The sequence below is a fragment of the Mixophyes fleayi genome, chromosome 3, assembly GCF_038048845.1.
Source record: "Mixophyes fleayi isolate aMixFle1 chromosome 3, aMixFle1.hap1, whole genome shotgun sequence".
NCBI classification, from domain to species: domain Eukaryota; kingdom Metazoa; phylum Chordata; class Amphibia; order Anura; family Limnodynastidae; genus Mixophyes; species Mixophyes fleayi.
In genome coordinates, this window is record NC_134404.1 from 203,347,368 (window position 1) to 203,363,502 (window position 16,135).

Consider the following 16,135-nt stretch of genomic DNA (forward strand, 5'->3'; position numbering starts at 1 on the left):
TTTAGTCTCCTAAAACCATTCCATTTAATCCTTAGGATCCTGAAGCACCAAGAAACGCCCATATTATATCTCAGCCAATTGTAGTATGCCATTTCAACTGTAAGAAAGCCTATGTTTTTGTCTCTGTTAAAATGGTCCTCTTTGTGTATAGAAATTAGAGATTCAAATATGAAGCTTGATGATAATTTAATCCCAGCACAAGCATTTATTTTGTAAACTAAACAATTATACTTTTTTCTTAAATTGAGCTTGCTATAGGATTTAAATTATTACTTTAACAGTATGCACGGAGTCAATGTACAGTTAGGGCATGCAAAGTTGAAACACTTGTGCATCCGTCCGATTCAAGCACTGGATATCTCTTAGGTATTTGATTTTCAGACGTACCAGCTACAGGGCAGGTGTAATTGCTGATTGACAGTGATGACGAGTATGCAAGTTAGTACGTGTATTTGCAATCAAGGGCAACTGTAAAAATACATTTTATGTACAGCAGGCAATAAGAACATCCTGAACAATGTATTTGATATTAAAAAAATGGGATTTTTTTTTAATGTTTTTTCAATAATGATTATATTATTAATAGCTTATTTTTTATCTGTTCGTTCTGATGGGATTTTATATATACATATGCATATGCATTTGTATGTCCTGCAGTGTGTTGTTTCTGTCTGCATATGGCAAGTGCCGTAAAAACGGAGCATACTCATACCCATATTCTCTTGCCTTTTTTAAAAGACAATAAAAATCCTCTGTATGAAACACAACTGATACCAAGCCATGCCAAAACATGTTTCATCACACCTGGGCCTGGGGCTACTCTGTACAAAGGGAGATGCTACTAGAGGGGGGACCTGCTTGGGCATCCATGGCATCTGCACTGGCCCTGGAGGGGACACAAAGTGACATCTAAGCTAGGATAATGAGGCTTTAACCTAATGGATCTGTGCATAGGACAACACTTGATTGGTATTATGATGCAGTTCATTTGCTGGGTAGGAGACTGATAGACATTTTTTGGTATTATGTGATATGTTATGCTATCCAGTGTATGTATGCCCACTTTGAATGGATATTTTTGGGGAAAATATAGGTAGACCTAGATAAAGCCAACTCCACCATTTTGGATAGACATACCCACTTTAAAATTTCATGAATACATTTAAAGAGCAACAAAACCCACATCTCACCTCATCCAGAGATAACCAGTAGTAAAACTTGGCTCACCAGAAAAACAATTTTTATCATAATTTAAGAGATGTGGTACAGATTAGGCACCGGCCATTTTAGTACTTTTCAGGTACAGCTTGCAAATGATTCAGATAATGGATATCCAGAAAGTTACAATGGATCTTTGAAGTGCATGTATCAACTAACCTTAATATGAAAAAAGCTATCCTCCTAATATGAAAAATTAAAATTATAAACTTTTTATTTTTTTCTTGTTTTTAACAAATAATAAAACATTTATGATTCATGTCACCAAAAATCACACTATTAACCCAATACCATGAATCTCCTGTTAACCAAAGCACTGGAGCTGTGCATATTTGTTGATGTACAATCATAAATGTAGTATTAGCTCACAAATTCTGGAATAACATGAACTCTAAAAATAGCCAAGAGTACAGGAACATTGTGTAAGTTCATAAGGGTATATTTACAATCAAAAAAGGATGCAAAAAATCAATTCACCTGATGATATAGCAATATTAAATATACCACATATATTATACTGACTCCTAGTCATAGCCTACATAGATTTTAATTTGGATAAACAAAATCTATATTGATCAATGAATTGAAATCAAATAAAATGTATTTTCATCTTTGTATTAATTGTTGTACTTTGAAATGCAGACAGAAACCAAGTCACTCAATAAAGCATGTCTTTCATCCTTTTTAATAGAACAGTTCCACATTATGAGCTGTGCCCCGTTATCTGACATTTTGAGAATATTTTCATTTCATTCAGCACCAGCTTAACAAGTCAATGCTAACCTAGTTGACATTCTATTAAGACATTGTTAATGAAGCTGTACAACTCAGAGTCTTTAGGGACAGTTGATTACTGACTGATTGTTCTCTTTATCACACCAACATAGAGCTGTCAGTTTCTAGACTTCCTATCTTCAAAATGACTTGTCAGAAAGGTAGAACAATGTAACGCTTTCATTGTTTTCGCCGAACAAAAACACAGCATGTAAAATGTTTTTATGCTTATACTTATAGAAAATATGGGCTGCAGCTATTCCTAGCTCCTACAAGTTTTTAACAAAGCATATTTAACTGAATGTAAAGCATGGGAATAATTATTTATGTAGTAGGCAACCAAGCACAGTAGATTTTTTTTTCAGTCAACCAAAACAATTGTCACTATACCCAAAATGGAAAAACAAGGTTTCTATAAATTCAGTTTAGAGGCAAAACAGAAAAACATAAATTCATATGATTTGAGCTTTCACAATGGGTTTTCTAGTTTTACTGATGAGACATTTACATAATGTACTCTAGCAAAAACATGACTAAAAGAGATTCACTCTTCAATATGTCCTATTTAGTTTATCAAAACATTTTATTTAAAGTGATTGTTATGCTATTCTTTGGGACATGCAGGATAACGAACAAATCCAGATTAATAGTATTGGCCACAGAGATGAGGGGTATTTTCAGTACTGTAAACCTTTGTAAAAATCGACACATATTCTGAATTCTCCAGAAGATACTATAGAAGGGACACATAAGCTGGGCATGAGCTATAACCAAACAATACATTATAATAAGTAGTAATTTCCTACCTTTCAAAAAAACTGTATTTTAAAAAGTAAAGTGAGCACACCTATTATTATACTGTATATTAGAGATGTGCACTGACCCCAGTGTATTGGTTATGGGTATGATTTTAGTTCTAAAATGTGTTTGTGTTTTGGTTTTGGGACAGGATTTGCCAAAAAAAATCTCAAAAGGTTTTGGCTTTGGATCTGGATTTAATTACAAATTGTGAAAAATAGGTAAGATAATGCCTTTTTTGCTCCTATATTATTATATAGAGCACTCACATTCTTTTTCAATAAGTCAGGTCTATTTTCTAATGATCTCTTTACAACTATTCCAATTTTCACCAATTTTGGCCAAAGTCTGCAATGAGCTGTCTTAATAAAGGATTTTGTAACTTTGTCATAGCTGCATTTGCTTTCTCCGATTCAATTAGAAAAATAATTAAACTGCATAGTGCTGATATTTCCCTTTCATTGCACACAAACCTCCTTCGCATGTTCACACTTACTATTACTGCAATTGAATAAATAAATAACCACACAGACACCATTGTAAAGTTGGCAAATGGTCACAGTTTTTATTTAAACAGAAATGATGGTGAAAAGAACAATGTTAGTCATCTAAAAACTAATAGCAAACCTAAACAGTGGAAGATCAAATTGTCATTACACCACTTGTTATATGATATAATCCTTTACAATTGGCTGGTGCTAAATCTGGCATCAGAGTGACTACACCCCTTCTTGACTCCCAATGACGTCAAATGCATTGTCAAGACATGTTTTGGGCAACCAAATATGCATCAATGTGTGTATTATACATACTTGCTTATGTAGCAAGGGCAACTATTGGCCTGTCTGAACTGACTGTTTTTCTTACACTTCATTAATAGAAAACATAAATATTATTTATATACATTCGATATTTATATACCTGAGTCTTGGGGGCCACCTCCACTGCAAGTCTCAAGCAGTCCTCTTTACCCCAGGATTGGATGAAGCTTTCCCCGGGGGACTGATTCTTCAACCCTCACCTTTAAATACATACGTGTGCCCTGGTTTGATACAGAAGGGAAGCATTATGGCACAGAGCATATAAGTAAAATGAGGTATGAAAGCTCTGCCTTTGGTTACCGATGAATACTCTGCCCATCGAGAAGTGCATAGTACTAGTCTTTGAAGTTTTTGTATGGGTGCAGACCACATTCGTCTATTTACTTTTATAATTGTCTAACTGCATTCATTCATACCACTGTCCATTGAATGACCTCTGCCTGTTACTGTAGCTTGACTGTCTATGATGGAATCCCTGTAACATTCAAAATGTATTGTGTGCATAGTATTTGAAGTTTTGCAGTATGAGTGCAGGCCATCGAGAAGTTCTTAGTACTAGTCTTTGAAGATTTTGGTATGGGTGCAGGTCAACTTCGTCTATCATCATCATTCATTTATATAGCAACAGCAAATTGTTTAGCGCTTTACAATTGGATATCTACTTGTCTAAATATCTACTGATGCCTCTGTCCATCTAATAACATCTGATTGCTACTCTTCACTCTCCATGATGCATGCTGTCTACTTTCCAAACTCAGTGTGTGTGTAACATTTCAACATTTTTTTCAATTGTACCTTACACGGAATTTTTTTGTTGCTTAATTTAACTAATGGGCTTGCTTCAGTTGGTGGCATGGTAGATGACATTTTTTTTGCAGCTTCTGCAATATTTTACATGCAGTCGCTGAATGCCTAAAATGCCCAGAAAAAATCCTCACATGCAAACACCCTTTTCTAAATATAGATGTCACTGGATGACCATTTTAAAATTGACAAATATTGAAAAATAGAAAAATGTTTAGAATATATCGGGATTTTTGTGGGTGTGCAGCTGCATTGACACTCACACGCAAACACCCGCTTTTTTTCTAAAATAATTCAGATGTCACCGCCCTACACAAGATTACTTTCACTAGTAAAACATAACATTTTAAAAGAAATAAATCCTTTTTTGGGGGGATTCTGCTGCTAATAGTCATAAAGCAAAGGTACACTGTTTTTCTCCACTAAATATATACTAATTAGATCACAATATCTAACTATTATATATGCATTAACAACAACCAGTAGCTAATAGTTCATCTAAACTCTCTGAAAGATTGAAATTAAAATCAATTGATCAGCAAACTATTCTAGCTACAGAACTGCTTTTAAATAATCACATGATTTTATTGCTTTCTATTTCTCTCTCTCACTCTTAACTCTATTTTCAGAAATAACTGAAAATAACGTTTTGAGATCCGAAATTGGCGCATGAAACCGAGTCATGACACATGTTTCACTTGGATCCCTAAAACACGGATCTGTCTGATTTTTTCCTGAATCTGAACAACTCATCTCTATTATTTATGTATTATTATTGTAATAATACCAAATAGTGATTATCAAAAAGTGTCTAAAAAAGCAAACAAAAAATATAAACAACAAAAATAAATAAATATTCATATAAAACTGTATTGTTAGAAAACAGTAGAGATGCTCATTGACCCCTGTGAACTTGTTTTGGTTTTGGTTTTGGATCAGGATTAGCAACGTGTTTTGGTTTGGTTTTGGCAATACCGCCCTCGTGTGTTTTGGATTTTTTAGGAATAAACCTAAAATATGCTAAAATCCCATACTTTTGCACTTTTTTTGTTCCTACATTATTATTAACCTCAATAACACTAATTTCAACTCATTTGAAGTTCATTTTGACCACCTCACAGATCATAATATTATTTTCATACACTTTCAAACAAATACTGCAGCGGCCTGGCTGGATGCTAAGCGACAGAGCAATAACATAAACACACGGCAGTTCCTAGCACATTTAGGACACATTGGCACACAGCAGTGGCAGAAAAGAAAAAGAGGGGTCCGACCTCCCTCTCACCCTCCGTTATGCTGAATCTTAAAAAGGAATCCAAAACTCGCAAGATCCGAGATCCGAGGACGTAACAATGACGTTTTGCCTCGTTTTCAATTTCAAGGGCAGCGACAGGACCGAGCCGGCTCGGTTCGGCTCAGTTCGGTACTCGGATCTGCTAAGTTCTGGTATGTTCGGTTCTCGGGGAACCGAGCCTGAGCATCTGTAGAAAACAGATGCTGTATAATGCATCCAAATTGTAACATACAATAGTAAGTGTATGTGTCCTTTGTCTAAGCAGAAGAATTTGCTCTGCTGGAAATTCCAAATATGATGGGATGCTGAGACACATGGCAGTCTTATTTCCATGAATCACAATGATAAAGACACAGTGGGTTTCCCAGCCATGAACAATGTCCAGTACAAAATTCCATGGGAGAGAACTACACATATAACTCAGTGTAACTTGGGATCAGGATGTACCTAGAAACATGTGGAAATCCATTATCTCACATATCCTGCTTCCTTCAAATACAAATGTGGAAATCATTTCAAATAAAAATACTTAATAAACAAAAGAGAATATGTTAAATTTTGTCATTGGCATCACTTCCAACTTTCTACATTTTGTAATGTAATTTACCTGTAAGGTGAAGCTCTTCTTTCTTCTGTGGGCAGGCAAGTATGCTCTATAATTGTATATACATTTCCCAAATGCCACATCATCTGCCAAATGGCAGCAGGTTTGGATTCAATAGCATTAGTAGCTTTTCACAATGTGGAATGTGGAATTAAACACAATGGTCAGAAGATGTACCTAGGTTAGATGTATCAATGGGTATCTGGAACACACCTTCAAAAGAAAGAAAATTCCCTTAACAGGTAGTTTTGGATACAGTCTGCAAGAGATGTATGTATAAAACATATGTTTTTTTTAAATATTTTCACATATTACTGACTATCATTTTATTCAAAAGAGTAAAGGATAATTTTTTTGCAAAAGCTACATGTCTATTTTTTTTAATCTTTTGTTAGATTGTTAATCTCTAGGAGATGTATCTAAAATAAGCTCTGTAAACTCTAATGAGCAGCTCTTATTGTCTGTTTTATTACATTTTCCTGTTTAGCTAACATGTCATAAATGCCAATGGGCTGACTCCTCCAAACTGCCCCATCCTCAAACACCTTAAGATATGATTTGCATATTAAAACCTGAAATAACTACGGGGACACGTGAATGAATTGGAACTAAGGTCTCAGTTTTATTAATTGATGCAAAAAATGGTAGCCACGAAAGCTGATGCAGGCAAGCTACCAGTCAATACTAAAATACCTTATCAAAATAGGTTATAGGGATGGCCAGGTTGCTCATAGATCCCGGTGCTACTTTATAGCAACAGAAAGACTTCATCCCCTTTGGCCTCATGGGTACACTTCTGAAAACGATAACAAGGGCAGCTGCGCAGGTGACTCCCTACAGAGACAGGATCGAAGAAATGAAGACTCCTTTAGCTAACAAACACTTGGCCCGGTATTAACCACTGTCTGCACCGCTTTCCCGCCAATGCTGCCTGCCTCTATAAGACAGGCAGCCTGCAACCATGCGACCCCAGGAACTCCACCAGTCTAGTATAAATTTGCTCAATAAACAAACCCAAGCCTGTGTCCATGAGATGTACCCCATCTAACCTGTAGAGGTGAGAATGACAAAATGAATTCAATTAACTTGCCTCCTCGTGTTATCCATTATCAAACCATTAGGGATACCCCTCCAAATTAAACAAGGAATTATATGTGACCAGCAAATTTTCATACATGGCCAGCTAAAAACAAGCAGCTTCAGATCATCAATTATGCACCATATTAGGCCACTTGTTTTACCCTTACCCAGGTCATTGCCCCAAGATGTATGATCAATACATCAGGGGCATTGCTTGTGGCTATTTTACCAAAAATTATCCTTTTATAGGTAGGACAACACATTCCATTTATACCAATCCATTGCAATAGCTCCATACAACTCAATTACTAGGATGTATCCTGCTGGCAGACAACACATATCAGCCCAATTGCTGAACATAAGAATGAGAAAAGACTGTGAAAGGGATAGGTAAGGAGCAATCCATATGAAGCTAAAAACCTTAAAAAAACTTGAAAGTGCTAATGCTATGAAGACCTTCTTTGAGGAAAAATAAGGAAATCCCTTCATGTCCCCACTTCCAAAAGTGAGAAGCAGATGAACCCTGGGTTGGCATAATGGGATGGAATATTTAATTTTTTATACAAGGCTGACTTCCAACCGCTCAACCATTTGATGCATGCCAAGGAGGACCTTCTACTGCCGCGGAGGTGTCTGCACCAATTCTGAATTAATGTGTGCCGTAATTGGCCTAATTCAAACCACTGGACATATCGCGGTATCTGGATGTGCTGTCATTGTGATTCAACTTCCCTTACCAAGTTGATCCATTTTGGATTTGTGAATCTTAAAGAGCAGGGATGTATCTGATAACAAACCAGCATTAATCAATGTCTTGGATGGCACCACTAACTCACCTATTCTAATGGCACCAAAATAAGCTATGAAAAAGGCTGTACCAAAAAGCAGACAGAAACTGTAAACTCCATAGCTTTCTCTATCAGCAAGTGCAACATATTAATATCTATGAGATGCCTAGGGGTAAATGTATTAACCTCCGGAATGTTGAACTCCCTCGAGTTCGCCTTCTTCAGCGCTTAAATTTAAAGCGGCACTGCCTTGTAAAGGGAAGTTTCCCTTTACAAGGCAGCGCCGCTTTAAATTTAAGCGCTGAAGACGGCGAACTCGCGGGAGTTCAACAATCCGGAGGTTAATACATTTACCCCCTAGTGTCTTCAGCTACTGGTCTCATGTTGGCCCAACCCTGCAGAGCTTTCCTAATCAAGAAGCCTTTAGTGTTTAGTGTAATGCTTTGCCTCCCACAACTGCACCATAAAGGATATCCAGGCCAAAGTAGATGATATTAGTGCCTTGGAAACGCCAAGCTTGTATTTGTACATTACAGATTCCAACATATACCATTTTAATTCAGAATGTTGATTTCCTATTTTACCAGAAAAAATAACCGACCCACGCGAAGATGCTTTGTATATTTTCATGGTGGAGGGAGCCAATGATGCCTCCAGAAGCCCATCCATGCTGGCTTGCAATTTGCCAAACATGAGAAAGAGTACCATCAGCATCAGCATCAGGAGCCAATTCCCTAAACTTAGACCAGTTAAAACAGGAAAGCGAATCAGCTAATGTTTTGTCAATACCTGGAATGTGTAACGCTCCGGTCCCGCAGATAGTACCTGTCTCCTTACCTGCAGTCCATTCATCTGGAAACTGCCATGTCCCAGCATCAGACATTCTCCAGTTCATTCATTCAGCTATATTCAGATCTGTGCAGGTGCAAGCCTATTGCACTTCAGGACCTCCTCCCTCTTTTTCATTGGCAAAGCACTTCTGGAGCACTATTTAAACCTCCTGGATTCACCTGTCTGATGCCTGTTCTTCAAGTTCACTTCCTGCAGCCTATGGTTCTGGTTCCTGTTCTCCTCATGATTTGCCTGTGCTCGAGTCTGCTCTCAGTTCGTGGCCTGTGCTGAACCATCGCTGCTCCAGTACCTCACTTACCATCTCCATTGTACTTCATCGTGACAGCTCCGGTTCCTTCATCGCTACTACTCAGAGCCGCTATTACACCTGTGACTCCTCAGCTTCTATCACGAGTTACCTCTGCTACTCCAGCCTGCTCTCAGTCTCTGGCCGTGTTGAACCTTCGCTGCTCCAGTACCTCACTTACTATCTCCAGTGTACTTCATCGTGATAGCTCCAGTTCTCTTATCGCTACCACTCAGAGCCGCTATTACACCTGTGACTCCTCAGCTGCTATCACGAGTTACCTCTGCTACTCCAGCCTACTCTCAGTCTCTAGCCGTGTTGAACCTTCACTGCTCCAGAACCTCACTTACCATCTCCAGTGTACTTCATCGTGAGAGCTTCAGTTCTCTCATCACTACCACTAGAGCCGCTACTACATCTGTGACTTATCAGCTGTTACCACTGGTTACCTCCGCTACTCCAGTCTGCTCTCAGTCTCTGGCCGTGTTGAACTATCGCTGCTCCAGTACCTCTATTACCATCTCCAGTGTACATGATCGTGACAGCTTCAGTTCTCACATCACTACCACTCAGAGCTGCTACTACACCTGTGACTCATCAGCTGTTACCACGAGTTACCTCCGCTACTCCAGTCTGCTCCCAGTCTCTGGCCGTGTTGAACTATCGCTGCTCCAGTACCTCTATTACAATCTCCAGTGTACTTCCTCATGACAGCTTCAGTTCTCTCATCGCTACCACTCAGAGCATCACTACATCTGTGACTCATCAGCTGTTACCATGGGTTACCTCCGCTACACCAGTCTGCTCCCAGTCTCTGGCCGTGTTGAACTATCGCTGCTCCAGTACCTCTATTACCATCTCCAGTGTACTTCCTCGTGACAGCTTCAGTTCTCTCATAGCTACCACTCAGAGCCGCTACTCTCTCTGTGACTCATCAACTGTTACTACGAGTTACCTTCACTACTCCAGTTTGCTCCCATGTTGAACTATCGCTGTTCCAGTACCTCTATTACCATCTCCAGTGTACTCTATTGTAACAGCTCCAGTTCTCTCATCACTACCGTTCAGAGCTGCTATTTCATCTGGGACTCATCAGCTGTTACTACGAGTTACCTCCATCACTCCAGTCAGCCTTCAGCCTCTGGCTGTGTTGAACTATTGCTGCTCCAGTACTTCCATTACCAGAGTACTTCATAGTGACAGCCTCTGTCCTCTCGTTGTATACCACAGAGCACCTATTCTCCTAGTGACTCATTGGCTGCTGACCATCAGCCTATATTATTGTTGTGCCTGTATTTATACCACTCGTCTGTGGACTCCATCGTCTCCATCCACTTCACCTGGCTCCCCCACATCGTTCTGCTGTACACTCACTCACGGGACCGCGACCTGCAGACTTGGTGCAGCTAAGACCATACCTCCTTGCGGGGGTTCCTGGTGAAAACCACCTGTCTGTTAGACTCTGCGTGGGTGGGCCTAGCCATGGTCAGCAGAGCCTAGGGATCAATTTCCTGTAAGCCAACCGTGACAGAATGTGTTTGGCCATAAATACAATATTATGTTCCAGACAATGCAAAACTAGGTGCCTAATGAGCCTAATTGTGGTAGGGGAGGTTGCGCTCTGTCTGTTTATAGCCTGAACTGTACCAAAATTATCGTACCAGAAAACAAATTCACCTATCATGAAGACAATGAGCCCAAAACTACATAGCCACAATGATGGGGAAAAGCTTCAGTGCAAACAAATTGGCAGTTAAACTGGCTGAAAACCATTTATCAGGCCATGGCATAGCACATCAAGACCCTTCCAAAAAAGTCCCAAAATCTACAGAACCCACTGCATTCGTAAAGAACTGTAGCTCTCTGTTGGATATAGCCGCCTTCATCCAAATCCACCCCCCATTAAAATGGACCAAAAGCTTATCCCAAATGGCCAGATCATCTTTAATTTCCCGGTAAAGCATAACTTTCACATTGCGTCTTGGTTACACCTGCGATAGCCCTTTGTAGCTTACTGCAAAAAATGCATCAAGCAAAGTTCAGAGACCTCAATAATGATTGCACTTGTTTAAGTGAAACTTTAATCACACTCCTGAATAACCCAATACTGTCTCTCAATTTTCTGATTTTATCTGCAGGGAGGCAACAGCAACCGACTACTGTACCTATTTATATGCCTAAGAAGACTAGGCTCGTGGTAGGGTCTTTGGTCTTCTTGTTGGCAATGGGAATGCTGAAAACTTGGAAAAGAGCCTTAGGGGTATATATACTAAACTGCGGGTTTGAAAAAGTGGGGATGTTGCCTATAGCAACCAATCAGATTCTAGCTGTCATTTTGTAGAGTGCACTAAATAAATGACAGATAGAATCTGATTGGTTGCTATAGGCAACATCTCCACTTTTTCAAACCCACAGTTTAGTAAATCTAGCCCTTAGAATCAAACAATATGCTAGAACACAGTACAGAGTTAGGAGAGGGCACGATAACAAAGTCGTCTAGGTAAACAATATGCCATGGTGCCCACTGCCAGCTGCAATGCACTAATGCAAAAATTAGCTAAAACGCCCGAAGTAAGCACATGTAACAAAACACCCTATTGGAAGGCATCTGTTCACAAAGAAACCTTCCATGGTACCAAAACCCATAAAACGTAAAACTGATGTCAAAATGCGGAACACAGATTTGATATCTACTTTTGCCATCAATGACCCAACCCCAATCTCTCACTAGGCCTAGCACAAACTCAAAATCCAGAAAACTAACCTTAACCATGTAGAGACAGGGAATATGTCTGGCAATAGGGGAGGGATAGAGGGGGAACTACTGTCCCGAAGGTGGGCGGTTATTTGGGTTTGACAAAGGTTGAGGAAAAGGGAAAAACAAAAACAAAGAGAAAGGAGAAAGAAGATAAAGAAAATATATAAAAAGGGGAGAAGGCAAAGATGATGTGAAATATGGAGTAATGGAAAGAATAAATTGAAAATAGAAATGAATAAGAAAAGGCAAAAGTAAAGCAAAATAAAGACAAATAAACTTAAATATAATGAATACAAGTTAGATATTTGTCACTCAGTGGATCCCAGAATGTTCCAGAGAAAAAGGGAGGACTATACTTTGTGACATGGGCTTATCACTACTAAGGACACCCCCCACTTGTAGTCCTATTTGCTATTTGCAAAATGCCTCAGATTTAACCCTTTAAGGTAAGTGCAGTGTGGTTGCAATAGCTCGGCATTTAACTACTTTCATCTCTATACAGATCTTCGCTCACCATATAAAGCATTAGATAATAGGTTAACGCTATAAATAGACACCTACAACAGTATAGAATAGTAATAATAATAATAATAATAATAATAATAATAATAAAATAGTAGTATTCTAAAAGTATTAAGTAAAAGTTGATTGGTCTCACTGCAATGTGTTAGTAGCCTGAAAGGAAAGATGTGCTGCTGAAATAAATAGAACATTGGAATGCTGGTGGCTTATTTGTGACAAGTGAATTAGTGACAAAATGGAAGCTCTTCACATCATTGTAAGCTTTTGCTCCCTGGGGACAATGAGAGCATACATTAGCTTTTCATCCTACTCTATTAAAATCCTTTCAGCATGAGAACCTGAATGACAAAAACAAAATGCCATCACTACAAGTTCATGGATTCCCTACAAATTTATAATGTGCAACAAAAAATTCCTTGCTGGCAGATAATATATGGCTGTTGTAGCCGCATTAGTCCTCTTGCAATCTAATATTAGTGTACCTTATGGTACTATACTTTTATACAATAGTATAATATAACAATGGCATTTTTTCAGTTGATACTAAATACATTATTGTATTGTTCTAATTTCCTTTTGTGTTTTCACCAAGTCTTCTTATAGTCTTGGTAATCTCCAAGCTGATGTGACCCTCCAAAGCTTTTTTGCATATTTAGTATTAGACCCACAAGTGCATGTTTATAACATATACAGATAGAGTAGCTGTCTCTTCAACCAGCACACCATGGGCCTTGTCTAATTGACATAAATCACCAGTGCAGTACATTTATCCATTTATATAATCTCTTATCCCCATGGAATTGCAGCATGACTAGAGGCAGGCAATGACATTGACGTGCCCAGTAACATTTGCCTGATTGTACTGCTTTTCTAAAAGAACTCCATTCCATCTGTAACGCCCCCTGTGGGAAAAACAGGGACAGACGCAACACAAAAGAACATACCTTGAAAACGATGGTCACCTCCAGTCCGCTTCCGATATCCCAGCTGCGATCCAATCCCAGCAGATCCGCAGCCGCAACCCCTGTCACCTCCAACCACGTCCCTCTAAGAAAGAGACAGAGATTATGGCCGTGCCTACCAGGTAAGGGCTGTCCGAGAATACGGCAACGAACAAGGACACTCTCAGTCCAAGCCCACTTGCAGCCTCCTCGCTTTTGCTCTTGCCAAGACACGGGGGACTACAGGCACTTAAGACCAAGACTAGTACGAGGACTAATCCCGCCTCAAGTACCTCACACACCTGCTGGTGAGGGCCTAACCGAAAGGGGGAATCGAGCGTGATACTCACCGGGACACTCCCACTTATGATCCTGTTCTCCTGCACCTCCCCGATACCTGCGGATGACAACAACACACAGCCTCCCTCTACGCTCTCAGTGAGACTAAGATGGCACCCACAAAACTGGACTGACTACGACAGCGACCCGACCCTAACAACGTTCTAATGGTCGGCAACGCAACTAAGTCAAACCACTATGACTAACTAGGTGTGGTGCACTAACGGAACTGCTCACTTACACACTACGGGGAACACCAGCCGGTGTTCACGGACTAAACCAGAGAGCGGTTCCTAACCCCCTCACCCAGCTCTAACCAAGGAGACTGTCTCCTTACAATGGGGTCACCCACGGACCCTAAGGACCGGCTGCTTCAAGCCCGGCTGAGGCTCAGTGGAACAGCACACTAACCCGCGGGCCGACTGCCGCACGGAACAGCCGATCGAACTGAACCGCCCGACTGCCTGTACTCGGGTATCTCACACGTGTCCCTACGTCCGGAACCACAGGTCCACCTGCACGGAACCGGCCTTGGGGACCCTCAATCAGAACCATGGCCGCCCCTGGAACTGCCTCAAGGTGTGCTGCACTGCCACCAACTCACTCAGCCACCCCCTCTGGGAACCAGTGTGACCCCGGGGACCTAAGGGACAGGAAAACTACGTGTGTTCTCCCCTTACTATGTGTATGCTGGTAACTACACTTGTCCCCACAGAACGGGTTAGCACAGAACAACACCGGAACAAGAGCCTACCTTTAATGGGGGCCTGACGTCTTGCCCCTGGACACAATTACGTAGCACACCCAAAATACTGTAATTCAACAATACCCGCCGCACAGACAGAATACAATATACAGTACTTTGTAAGCTACTTACCAGAGCACACCGCTGCTAGCCAACCAGCCGGTTGCTACAGCACCACAGGAGCCTCTGCTCTACTGTACCTCCTAACTACGTGTGCTCACCTCACACAGGACTGTGCCTACACTCACGAGGCTCCCACACCTCTATCACACCACCTCCAGGGCCTTCTGCCCTTCACACCATGGGCCTCTTGCCCAGTTGCACACAGAGCCTTGTGCTCTGATTAATGGGCCTCAGCCCCCTCTCTACCTCAGGGCTCTGAGCCCACTAACTAGGGCCTTGTGCCCTGCTACCTAGGGGTCCCAGCCCCTGCCTACTGAGGCCTGTGGCCTCCCTGACTAACTGAGGGCCTTGTGCCCTTTATAGCCTATGAGCTACCAGCCCCTACTCAGGCCCTGTGGCCTTCCTATGGCCACTAGGCCACTAACTGCCTAAGGGCCTTGTGCCCTTGTACCTGGGGCTCTCACGCCCCCTGCCTAACTAACAGGGCCTTGTGCCCTTTATAGACAATATGGCCTTCTGGCCCACTAACTCGTAGGGGCCTAGTGCCCAGGTCCCTGGGCCTTGTCCCCCTAATAGACAGTCCCCATGGGCCTTGTGCCCGACCGTGGCCACGGGCCTTGTGCCCGAATTTAACGTTGAGTATACTTACCTGCTCTGCGCAGGAATCTCAACTTGCCATGCCGCCTTCTTCCTTCTCCGGGTCTTCCAGACCCTCAAGCCGGCGGCGCCTCTTCTCCTGTTCGGCGCTGTTGAGGGCTGCTTGGCGGGGGCGCTCTCAGCCCTTACAAGGGCTCCCTGCCGGCGATCACTGCTCCGGCGGCTTGATTGTAGTCTTCGGGCGGCAGGGTAGCTCACGGCCCTTACAAGGGCCCCCTGCCGCTGCTGCCGCTGATCTTGTTGCTGGACGTCTTGAAGAGACGTCCTCCCTCTTCTCCGCCGACGGACTTCTGAGAAAATGGTGCCGCCCGGCGACTTATATAGACGCCGGCGCGACATCATCAGAAGCCGCCGCCGCCGCGAGCTCTGATTGGCTCGCCGCGGCGCCAATCTTTCAAACGGCCGGGCGCGAGCCGTGATTGGCTCACGTATCCAGCCGCTGATTGGCCAGCGGGGATAGATGAGCCCTGATTGGCTCATCCTTCCTCCGCGGATGGGACCTGGAAAGAAGAAGCCACGATACTCACCGCTGGATCGATGGACGGGTAAGTTCTTCTCCTCTTCTTTCTTCCTGCTGGGCACCATCAGGGACCTCTTCAGCCCCTCCAGGGGCACAGCGCTGGCAGACGTCTTCGCCCTCTTCACGGGCACCGGGCATAGCAACATCTTCGGCCCCTCCAGTGGCACAACGCTGGCGGGGGTCTCCTCCGGCGACATCTCCACACATC